General features: G+C 36.4%; 1 protein-coding gene across 1 annotated transcript in view; it reads right to left on the reverse strand.

Annotated features, from left to right (window-relative positions):
• The window catches only part of LOC126371275 (spondin-2), a 75,712-nt gene extending 64,373 nt beyond the window's left edge, over positions 1-11,339 (reverse strand). The window contains exon 1 of the mRNA XM_050016561.1: positions 11,184-11,339. The gene's annotated coding sequence lies outside the window, so the exon portion shown is untranslated. The remainder of the gene's footprint in view (positions 1-11,183) is intronic.
• Positions 11,340-12,070: the final 731 nt, after the last annotated feature.

Below are 12,070 nucleotides of genomic sequence, written 5' to 3' on the forward strand. Positions count from 1 at the left end.
AGCAGAGAAAATATGTTCGTCAACAGATTTTGTTACAGGATATTGTGCAACAGAGTGAAACGTTCGAGAATAGGGTTTTTGGGCTGCAATATTTATTGGGATTTTTTTTCGGGGTGTGTAGAGTCCACTTCAGGCATAAAAACTCGTGACAGCCCTGTTTCTAGAACGTGTGATTTAGTAATATCCATAGTTCGAATATCGGCGCGGGCTCTGAACTATAGCATAAATATAAATAGCCTATATACATCCCACTGCTGGGCACAGGCCTCCCTTCAATCAACCAGAGAGGGTATGGAGTATACTCCACAACACTGCTTCACTGCGGGTTGGTGGAGGTATTTTTATGGCTAATAGCCGCAGCCCATCAGACATCCTAAAATTATCGTGTTGTCAACTTTTTACAACATACTCAAAAGGAAAAGCAGCCGAATGCGTTCTATCTTTAAATCTTAATAAAAAACGGCGCTAAGCTCTCGTTTTGTTTACCTGAACTTGTATTTTTAAATGTTTTTTTTTTTTAAGAATTCGGCCTTGGTACTCTTCGACAATGTAACGTTACGTATGACACACTGACACGAAAATATTTCGGTTCCAGCAGTTATTTCTGAACGGAATGGACTGAGTAAAATTATTATTATTAGGTCCACGCTTGAAGAGATACGCGCTTCGGATTGTGTTTTATTATCTTTATCTTGTTTGGTTTGTGAAAATTACAAACATTTTAAGATTAATTTATTTATTATTTTTTTATTATTTAAACGACAGTTGCCCATGGCGTTTTAAATATATATACAATTATGAATAATTATCGTTTAATCCTTTCCATATATACATATAAATATAAACTAATGCCTTAATCCCTAATGTTGTGGGTATCGCGAGAGTAATAAGATTTTGACTAGTTTTCCATTTCAATCCAGAAGTTTCCTAGGGTGTAACCTAAAGGCGATAAACAAAACTGCGAATGTTGATCACTGCTATGCACGTTACATCGAAGAAATAAATCTACGATACAGGCATAACACAGTGTACTAAAGTTTTATTCTATCGCAGTGAAATGCAGGATGCATCGCAATTTAGTATTTTCACGATGTTAACACATCGCAAGAAGATACATCGAAGCATAGTGTAACGTGCATAGCAGTGATGAACATTCGCACTGAAGAACGTCATAGTTTTGTTTATCGCTTTTAGGTATTACACTCCGTTTCTCCTATCATTTATGGTGGGTACACAATTTTTAATTATTATAAAATATTCCATAAATCTTTGTAACAGTTAGTTAGTTGTCTACAGTTATTTTATTCCAAAAAAGTACATACACAAATCAATCATACTTCATCTAATGACTAAAATTCATCACTCACCAAAAACAATTAAGCTTAATAGAGGTAGCAATGCATCGTTAATGGGACTTAATATAGTGACAGGTGCCAAATTTGTCTCTAAACTCCCTCCGCTGTCACCGAGCGATGACCTATTTCACGTCTATTTCGGTGTGGACGCGAAATATCGAGCGCATCACTTGGTTGAATACGCGTGGCCATTTGCCTCTATGAAAAAGTAAATTAAAAAATAAAAGTCTTAGCTTTTTGTGGTGGTAAATTGATTAGAAAAATGTATTTTGATATTTTAATTTTGTCGAATTTGAGAATATTTTAATTTTTTATTTGTGATTTTTGTGATTGATGGAAATAAAATACAAATAAAATAATACACCTCTTTGATGTTTAAAACTTTTGTATGTTTTATAGACATCTGTAATTATTTTTACATTAAAAAATACAAGTTCTTTTACTTTTGACATAAGATATAGTTGTAGTATAGTAGGTACCGGTGACGTGCGCTTACCGACTATGTATTCCCACTATGGCAACGTTCCCAGAAGTAAAAAGGCGGGAAACTTATGTAAAAAGAGCTTTTTACTTAACCTTTAGGCAGAAAAGACAAGCATTCAAGCAAGAACAATTTTAAAAAAGAAAAGCAGTCAGTGTCCTTACTATTAAAGAGTATTTATAACGGGAACATCCCCACTTTGGGAATATTTCCGGTAACCGTACGTGCTTCGGAGGGCACGTTAAGCCGTTGTTGGTCCCGGCTATTAGCCGTAAAAAAACACCACCAACCCGCATTGGAGCAGCGTGGTGGAGTATGCTCCATACCCCCTCCGGTTGATTGAGAGGAGGCCTGTGCCCAGCAGTGGGGCGTATACAGGCTGTTTATGCTATGTTGTACGTCTCTGGGTACAATAGTAGTATAATAGGGACATGAATAGTGGTGTAGGTACATGGGCTTTTTGATCGTTAGTGGAGGTCTGTGCCTAGCAGTGGGACGTGAGAGTTATTTATTTTTACGATATAATTTTATAACTTACAACACGGTAGTAAAGTTACTGAAATATTTATGTTTTATTTACGTCTAAGCTTATTGTAGTAAATTCCAGAGCGACGTGAAAATATACCGTGTCTTGCTTAGGAATTTTAACGATAGCTTTTCAACGTCTTTGCCAATGTTAGTGATTTCATTTCTCTTTTTTTTATGCCTTGGGTGGAATTTAATATATTATGATCCCTGAAATCAGTGTTTATAAGAACGTCAATGACCTCATAACCCATGTGAAAGAAAAAGAAAAAACCTGACTAATACAGAGCTCTTAATCAGTTTATTTCGTAAAAGAATAGTACAATGTCTGCCAGATAGACTTTTTTACTTGGAAATTGAATAAGCACCTTCCAAAAGCGTTATATTCTTCTGAAAAGACAATTTAATAAAATAATTGAAAATAATATCAAAACATTAACTTTCATACCCAGGTTCAATCAACGTTTCCATTCCAAAACCACTTCGCCACATAAAAATATCAAAATTTTATTACACCTTTAAAATCACCATTAACTATTTTCTTTGAACCTATTGTTTTCATGCATTAAACTACGGGTTAACTACGTGTGGTTAAGTCGTAAATTTAACTGCTCGTTCTCTAACCGTGGTTAGCGACTAAACAAACTCAAACCGTGTCAAAAGCAAGTCAGAAATAAATCTTCACAGTTGCGTATACTCTGTGTGGTAAGATATAAGATTTAAGCGGAAAAGCTGCTCACCTGATTGTCCGAAAGTAAGATGATCCGTGCTTCGGAAGGCACGTTAAGCCGTTATTAAAGAATATCTTTATTCAGTAGGTAACATAGTTACACTTTGAATCGTCATTTTTATATAACGAACGTCTCATCCGCCTAAAACTACTACAGCTTCTCACAACCTGTATAGCCGAGGCAAGGAAGCTGCAAGAAAACACTCGATCCAGGGCCCTAGACGTTCTTTAAAAAAAAAAAACACAAAATATTGTTATGCAATTTAGAAATTTGGCTGCCTACATTCAGTTCCCAGACAGTCAGTCCCATGCATTCATATCTTGTAAATAATCACAAACCTTATAATAACCTTTTTTACTATGCTTTATCGCAATAAGTTCAAAACTTGGACGAGGTGTGTAGGCCACACTCGTCTTAGTTTAGACGAGCATCTCTCGCTTTGACGTGTTATCTCAATAATACTTCATACCCACCTACATAAGGTTCCTTTTCAAATTATTCGAAAATAAAAACATTAAAAAATGTGTCATATTTCTCCTACTCTTACTGTTCGGTTTTGCTAGCCACATTAGAGCCTATCATAACATCGACCTGGGATAGACATTTAGGAGTCGCCGTCGCCGGACACGGCTTGGATGATGATGATGATGATGACTCTTACTGAGTCATCATTATCATCATCTCCCTCGCGTTATTCCGTTCTTCACGGGCTCCGTTTACGTAACATAAAAAAAATATTTATAGCACAAACATGAAATACAAAACAAAAGAGAAAGAGTACAATAGGCGACCTTACTGCTAAGTTGCAATTTCCTCCAGGCAACTTAAACAACATAAAAATTTGACCGTCTGAATTTTCAACCCGTCAAGGAAAAGCAGCCCAATACAGCTATTATCTGTGGGACACTGAGACTAAGCGTCTCTTCAAATAATAATTATTATGAATGAGTGTACTTTTAGTTAATGATAATATTTAGTACTACTTAGTACTTTAATGAAAATTATTGTTTTATTACCGAGCAAAGCACGATATTATTAATTAAGTATTTTAAATAGGAGGTTTGTTTGATTTAGTTTGCTTTTATCTCAACATCAAAGTTTTCTAAAAGTAATTACAAAGTTCTGTAAATACCTACAGTAGGCACGGTCTAGATATTGTTTTAACCGAAATTGTTGAATATTCATTATTATTTTGTTGTTGAACTCAACAGCTTTATTATTGAATCACTATGGAGTAAAAAATAATTTAATAGATGGTTGCCCAAGCCGTTAACGTTAACAAAAAACTCAATGGCCGCCAGAATTTGCACGAAATTCGTTCACTGAAAATTTTCAGAGATCCGATAGACCCGCGAAAACCATCCGCTCATACTAACGGCCCACTTACAACAGAAGGAAAATAAACATAAAAGCAGCGAAGCATCGCTGAATCCCAAAATTGATATTTCTTGAAGCGCTTTAACCCATTCTGGGAGTACGTTTTACTACCGAAGTCACTTTCAATTTTCAGCGTAAAGCGCTTTACAAGCATAACCTCTAGGGATCGTCTGCGCCGAAGATATTCAGCCTATAAGCGCTGAGGTAAATCAATAACGGCCGGAGATATAGAAACAAGATTATCTGGATATTTTTGTTATGTAGGAACATATTTTCCGTTAGTGGATTTTCCTCTACCACTTATTGTTTTGTTGTTAGATACTTCTAAAAGTAAACCCCTGGCCTACAGTGCGAGTTCATTAAGAAAAATTCAGTAAACAAAAGGCGTGAAAAGCTTGCTTTGTGTCTATATTGAATAGGGTAGTTTCCAACTAGTCAAACCAGTTACTTTTTACTAAACGTCAAAACACGAAACTACTATGGAATTTGTATGAAAAAGTAACATGTGACGTCATAAAAAACGGGATAAAATGTAGCACTTATTATTATTTTTTTTTCTTAAATTCATAAATAAATTAAATAGAAAAAAGAAAACGGTTTTTATCACCTTTAGATCTGTTTTTAGAGCTACAAGGAAAGAGAGGAAGGGGAAGACCAAGAAGAGATTACATTGAACCACTCTAGAGCGAATAAATTTTATTTCATTTCATTTCATTTTCATGGAACAGATTAAATAGAAGGCGAACGTCATGTCTTATAAGGAAGTGAAGGAATTGGCCTTTGTTAGACAAGAATGGAGAATGCTATACCGACAATACCGTGTCTCTTAAATGAGTGATTATGAGATCTGTCTATCAATCAGAATTTTATCATTTATCTTTGACCTAGGAAACTACCCAATTACATGAATACGTATTCATATCATAATGATCACGCCTTCCTTAATCATCTAAACTTATTATTATAGTCCTCATAAGTCATTCTGTCCACAGATTGACTTACGATTTGTATATTTAATTCCGATTGACCAAAAAGAAAAATGCCTAGGAAATACCAAGAGAAAAGGACAATATACATACTACCTAATCTTCATATCGCTCACACACATGCGAAATGTCCGTTTTGCAGACGGGTGAAAACCTTCACACTTAACAAATAAAAACCAATTGTCAATGTCCACTAGAGAACAACAAAAGGCTGGAAGACAGACACGAACAGTAATGAAAGGCCAATATTTACGTTATTTAAAACCCCTTCCAAAGATTCACGGAATAACGGAATTGCTCCACAATTCACTAAAATGCTGCACTCAAGGGCCGAACAAAAGCGGCCGAGTCCCATCGGGGCAATAATACAAAAACTGCACTGCGCCATTTTACCGCCATTTAAAAATATTACGCATTTAATCTCTATTAAAATTTTCAGTTACAATTGCTTTTTGGAATAAAAAGTGTTACATTTACTACATGCCATAAAAATAGTGGTATATGGAGTTTTGACAAAGTAAAATTAATGGGAAAAGCGGAGTCTTACTATTCAGTTAGTCTATTGGGAAGGAAATTCAGGGCAGGACTAGTCGGTAAGACTGGAAATAGGGGGAATATCGCGCGTCATGTGATGGAACTATTGGCTAAATAAATAAACCTCAGGTATATTTTTCAGCGGGTATATTGACAGCATCCGTGGTTAGAGCGTTGGGCTCACGATCTGGAGGGCCGGAACCGATTCCCGTTGGGGCCATTTTTGAAATCACTTTGTAAGACTGTCCTTACATGCAGCCTTGAACCACCTGATTTTCCGAAAAAGTAAGAAGAGTGTGCTTCGTATTTTTTTTTTATTCCAAAAAAGGTACAATTTTGCTTAAAAAAATAATTTCGCAAAACTTTTACCAGTTTATTGGCGGGCGCACGCACCTTTAGTTACTTAAAAGAAATTGCTAAATACTTAACAACTATTACAATGGTTTGATAATCGACCTTACTACCCACACGATAAGAAAAAGATTACAATGCTTATGGCGTTTATACTTCGATAATGAAAATAAATAATAGGTAAAAGCTGTCTAGCCCTACGACCCGAGGGTCTTGGGATCAAGTTTAATTACATATTCTTAATTATGTACTTGCTAGGCAGAGACAGTATGTGTACCTAATAGGCAGATTGTATGCGTGTGATGATACGTTACGAAGCACAGACTCTTCTTACTTTTTCCGAATATCAGGAGATACGTAAAGAAGTATGCTCACCGGTTAAGAGAAGGTACTTTTGACCTGACCTTTCTTTAAGACATCCTGGATGTGATCGCGGTAGGCCTTCCACTGCCACCTTTCTTTAGCAATACAATAAGGAAAAATAATCAAGAAAATAGGCAGAAATAAAAATCAAGTCCAGCTTCATTTGTTGAGTAAAATTATGAGGTTATAACTCAACAACCACCAGCCTTAAATCACTGTATGTGGCAGAAGCTAATGGAAAGTGGGACGTTAAAATTTTTTTCCTCAATTGAAAAAAGGATATAAATTGTGGCCAAAAAGCGTTCAGGCTGCGAACGCTCAGAGATAAATATAACACTGTGTATTGAAATTTTTGACATCCCAATATTGGCAGATGCTTTTAATGGTGAAGAGTGGCAATGACATAATGTATTTACGCCAGAACATTCTCGTAGACTGAAGTGACTTGTATTTACCACCGATATTGTATGTTGTAGGAGCTCGGTGGCGCAGCGGTTAACGCGCTCGGTCTGCGATTGTTGAAGTTAAGCAACTTTCGCAAAGGCCGGTCATAGGATGGGTGACCACAAAAAAAAAAGTTTTCATCTCGAACTCCTCCGTGCTTCGGAAGGCACGTCAAGCCGTTGGTCCCGGCTGCATTAGCAGTCGTTAATAACCACCAATCCGCACTGGGCCCGCGTGGTGGTTTAAGGCCCGATCTCCCTATCCATCCATGGGGAAGGCCCGTGCCCCAGCAGTGGGGACGTTAATGGGCTGGTGATGATGATTATGGTGCATTATACATGTTACGTTATACATAACATGTGTCTTAGTGGTAGGCAAACGTATATAGTTGGTATATAGGTACACCCACTCCTCACCAGCTATGTTAAGTCCCAAGTAATAGAGAGCAAGCCTATTGCCATTAACCAGGCGAAAATCCAGGAGACCACGTGATATTTATTATTTTTTATTTATTTATTTATAAAAAAAGGTACACCAACAGCCTATATAATAATAAATTAATAATAATAATATTTTTTCTTAATTACACTCGCATTCTAGCTGACGGACATCAACAGAGAAAGATGTAAAATTCCGAATTTAAAAAATGAATTTTTTAAATGTGCGAACATAAAAAATACATTAGACCTACATCAATCTTTCGTAATCAGATCTCATCGGTTTTTCAACGTTATTACAAGTTTTTGCCCTCCGACCCGACGTCTGACCTGGCTTAGGATTTGCTTGTAGGATAGTAATCTACTCAACTAAGTAGATATATAGATGGGCAAAGCCTAAAAGGCTCGAAGAAGTGTTAACAACATAAATCATTTATGCATGGCCAGAGACGTAAATTAGAACTTAGGATAGAAGTTACTTAGAGATCTAATAGTCTTAGGTATCTTCGTCTATAGTGTGGGTTGTGAAGAGAATTACCAATCTCGTCAACCCGGGTTATTATTAAGCCGCCAAAGGCCCCTGACATGGCTCATGAAACGTTTACCCACTTACGAGTAAGTAAGTAGTAACAGGGACCAACGCCGCAACGCTAGACTTTTACCGTTAGAAAATCACCCAAATTATAAGTGGCAAATTAATGGGTAAATAGTAAAAAACTATTCTCTGGTAGGCTAGTATCGAGAACCTCTGATTAATATGAATGTGATCTTTACTGCTTTGATGAAATATGTACCTAGGTAGAGACGGGTCGAATCTTTAGTCTACAGTAACATAAACAGCCTATATACGTCCTACTGCTGGACACAGGCCTCCCTTCAATCAACCAGAGAGGGTATGGAGTATACTCCACAACACTGCTTCACTGCGGGTTGGTGGAGGTGTTATTAAGGATAAAGCCGGGCCCAACGGCTTAACTTGCCCTCCGAAGAATCATTTTACATTTTCGGACAATCAGGGGGGTTAAGATAGCCACATCGAAGCAATTCATCTAAGAAAGCAATATTGCTATTTGAAATTTGTTTGCATTGCGCACTTACTTTTATATGCGTAAATGTCAAATTGCAACATTACTTTCTAAGATAAATTGCTTTGATGTGGTTATTTTAACCCCCCAGTCCACATGTCACGTAAAATCATACAGCAATACGGACCTACGTGGATTGCATAGTATATATATTATATATTTAGATATAAAAGAAAAAAAAACTCAAATTCTAATTAATACCTACCAACAATTCTGAACGAATAAATATAATTTAGGAGCCTAACCACTAGACCACGGAAGCTGTTTTACTAACAAATATTGGTGTAAAAAAAAGAATTTGATTAGACCATGCCGATAGCCGCTTAATATTGTAGATCGATTCAATCAACAAACGCCACCAGGCGACGAGCCTCGCATAGCTGATTAAAGCAATGTTTCAGAGTTAATTAAACGCCATTTTCTCAGATAGGTATCGCCTGAATTTCATAAATAGAGGCCGTAAATTAATTGTTTTCACCTGAAGCCGACGAACGAAGTATCAAGTCTGCCAAATTGTCTGTTTGCACGGTTAATTATATTGGTTTTTAAGGAAAGTCACTGTTGGCATGTGGTTGGAGGAGCGTACCGGGCTTTCACCAATGACTTATTAATTTATTTTTAGTGCAGTTATCACTAATTTATTTTTAGGTAGTGCAGTTATCACTAACAGTTGGCACGTTGGTCAAACAGAAAGCTCGGTGTGGGTACTTATGCTGTGGTACTTAGTTCACCTTGCGATGGATGTACCTCTGACTACCCTAATTAGGATATCGTCGTGATAATTTAAAAGAAGTGAACTGTTGGAATATATACATAAACACACGCCGGTAATCCCTAATGGAGTAGACGCAGACACAAGTAATCAAAGACAACGTGCAGCTGTTCATACGAAGTTCTAAGATGGATGTGATGAAACTTGTACTGACAAGGGATCAGCCTATCGACCATAACATTAGTTTACCATATTAGAAATTACACAATCTTTCATTTTTATTTTCCTTCACAATTTTAATCATTCTATAAGTAAAACAAATATAATATTTTGATAGCGAAAATCTAAGTACTACCCACTACGATATCTGACGAAAAAAGAATGCTAAATTACAATCTCACCTGTCTGCAAAAGGGATAAAGGCGAAAAATAATGACTGTAGAATGTCTTTATCAGAGTCTAAGCAAAAAAAATACCTTCACAAAAACAGACGTTTTGCTAAGTAATGTTCCAAACAAATGGCCTGTAATAAAAACGAGTCAATTTGCGAAACATTATTTGAGCTTCAGTGTTGCATTTAATCCATTTGTACGGAATGGATAAAAGTATAAAAGGCACAATGGAAGGGTGGAAGATAATAATAATAATAGCGTCGTAGCACACTGCTACGCCGTAGGATGAACGGGTGCTACGGATATTGCTTATCTACGAAACTAGCAGTTCATAGATAAATGTAGAAAATAGCGTAAGTATTTTATATTAACGTTTTCTTTAATAGTGCCGGAGTTATACAGGACAAAAGAGAATCTTGAATTTGAATTAGTGACGTGACAATAAAAAATATTGTCGTGATAATTTTATAATGAATAAAAAAATGTTTTTAATATAATTACACAAAATTTACCCGTTTGTAATTTCATTGATAAGATACTTGGGCTGGCAAGATGGAAATCTACTTCTTTAGAAGTACATTAACATTTATTTTGCGTAGGTAGGTCCTTGTTACGTAGACAACTTATCAAAATAAGTAAATAATCGAATGTCGTATGTATTTCCTTTTAATGGATGCCTTGTACCCAATTTTTCCTCAAACCTTTATAAGATCAAATGTCTGTCAATGTATCATTCAATTGGGAATTTTATCAGTCTTCGTACTGTTTCTAGGTAATAAATTTTATTCTAAAGTACCTATTTGCCAGCTGGCTATCGTAAATATAAAGATCATTATGTTATACACGTGATTACGTTTAAATTGCTTGTTTACTTTAGAAAATGTCTTCTTTATAATAATATAAATTATCATAACGTACAACTGCAACTGGTGCTGATATATTGATAAAAACGACTTGGCAAAACAATTAGGTAGATGAGAGAAAACATAATCTAAGGAGTCACTGTGAGAGTCTTCCCAATGTAGATAGTCGGAACCGAATCAGGTAAGTTAATCTCTATTCTTTTAATACGTTTCCCTCAAAACGTTACTATATAATCACCGTAATGTTTATAAATAACTGTAATTAATTCAGCAAAAAGCTATCCTGCATGAAAATTGAGTAAACTTTATATAATTTACCTTCCCTTTAGGATTGAATTGATGGCTTCGTTACAGCGATAACGAGAAAAAACGTTAATGAAGACACAAAATATCCTATCCCGTAATAATGGTTACAAATACGACACGACGTTTACTCGTACAGCCATCAGATACGAGCGTCAAAAACATAAATACGACAACAAATGGACGTACGAAACCATCCGTATCTAATGACAGTTTCAGTCACCTGATATTGCCAGGTACTCACCTATTCCGCGCCACCGAATCCTTTCCACAAACGTTCAATCAAGCACAGCTCCGCCCGAACGGCAAAAGACGTTGTATCTTTTTTATCAATTTTTCAATAAAACCGGCGTAACTCGAGAAATCTGTTTTTAGCGGACGGCGGGCACGTGCGAGCGCCCGGGACCGTCGGACGAAACTAGGAGCTCACAGTGTTTCGAACCCGAACTGCGAGTAACAGAGATAGAGCTATACGCATAAAAGGGACAGAAGAAGGTGCAGAGGTGCGCAGGAAAGAATTAGATGTTTATATGGGCTACGTGTAATAGGATAACAGAAACGCGTGAGAACTTTTCGCTAGTCTGGAGTGCGAGGAGTTAATGAAGACCCGAGTACTCGAAGAGGAGAAGCCTCTTCAGTGGAGATGGGCGAAATCAACGGAAAACATGACGAAAGGTTGCACTAAAGCTTTGATGTAGAGCTCTCTGACCCGTTCTCTTTACGGATACTTTCATCACGTTACCAATTACAATATATCCTGTTACTTGGAAGTTCCATTGCTTTATTTACACGCCTGCCTATTCATATTTTTGAGTATATATTATGTAGGTATTTTGAGTCTGTACCCCGCTACCGGATTATCTTAACTTCAGTTTTTACTAAAACAGTTGACTCGACCATTATAGACGGCGATATGGCTCATGTTGGTCTAACAGAAATGTCGGTGAGGTGTGAACACTTAGTCCATCTTGTGACGGATGTACCTTTGACTACTCCATTTGGGATAATATCCTATATATTACGTAACGTTGAGACTGTAACAGAATTTATAAGTAATAAGTAAGTACTTAAAATGAAGTGAAAATGCTCTTAGAAATAAATACTATGCTATACTTAAACTATTCTGAAAGC

The sequence above is a fragment of the Pectinophora gossypiella genome, chromosome 12 (assembly GCF_024362695.1).
Source record: "Pectinophora gossypiella chromosome 12, ilPecGoss1.1, whole genome shotgun sequence".
NCBI lineage: Eukaryota > Metazoa > Arthropoda > Insecta > Lepidoptera > Gelechiidae > Pectinophora > Pectinophora gossypiella.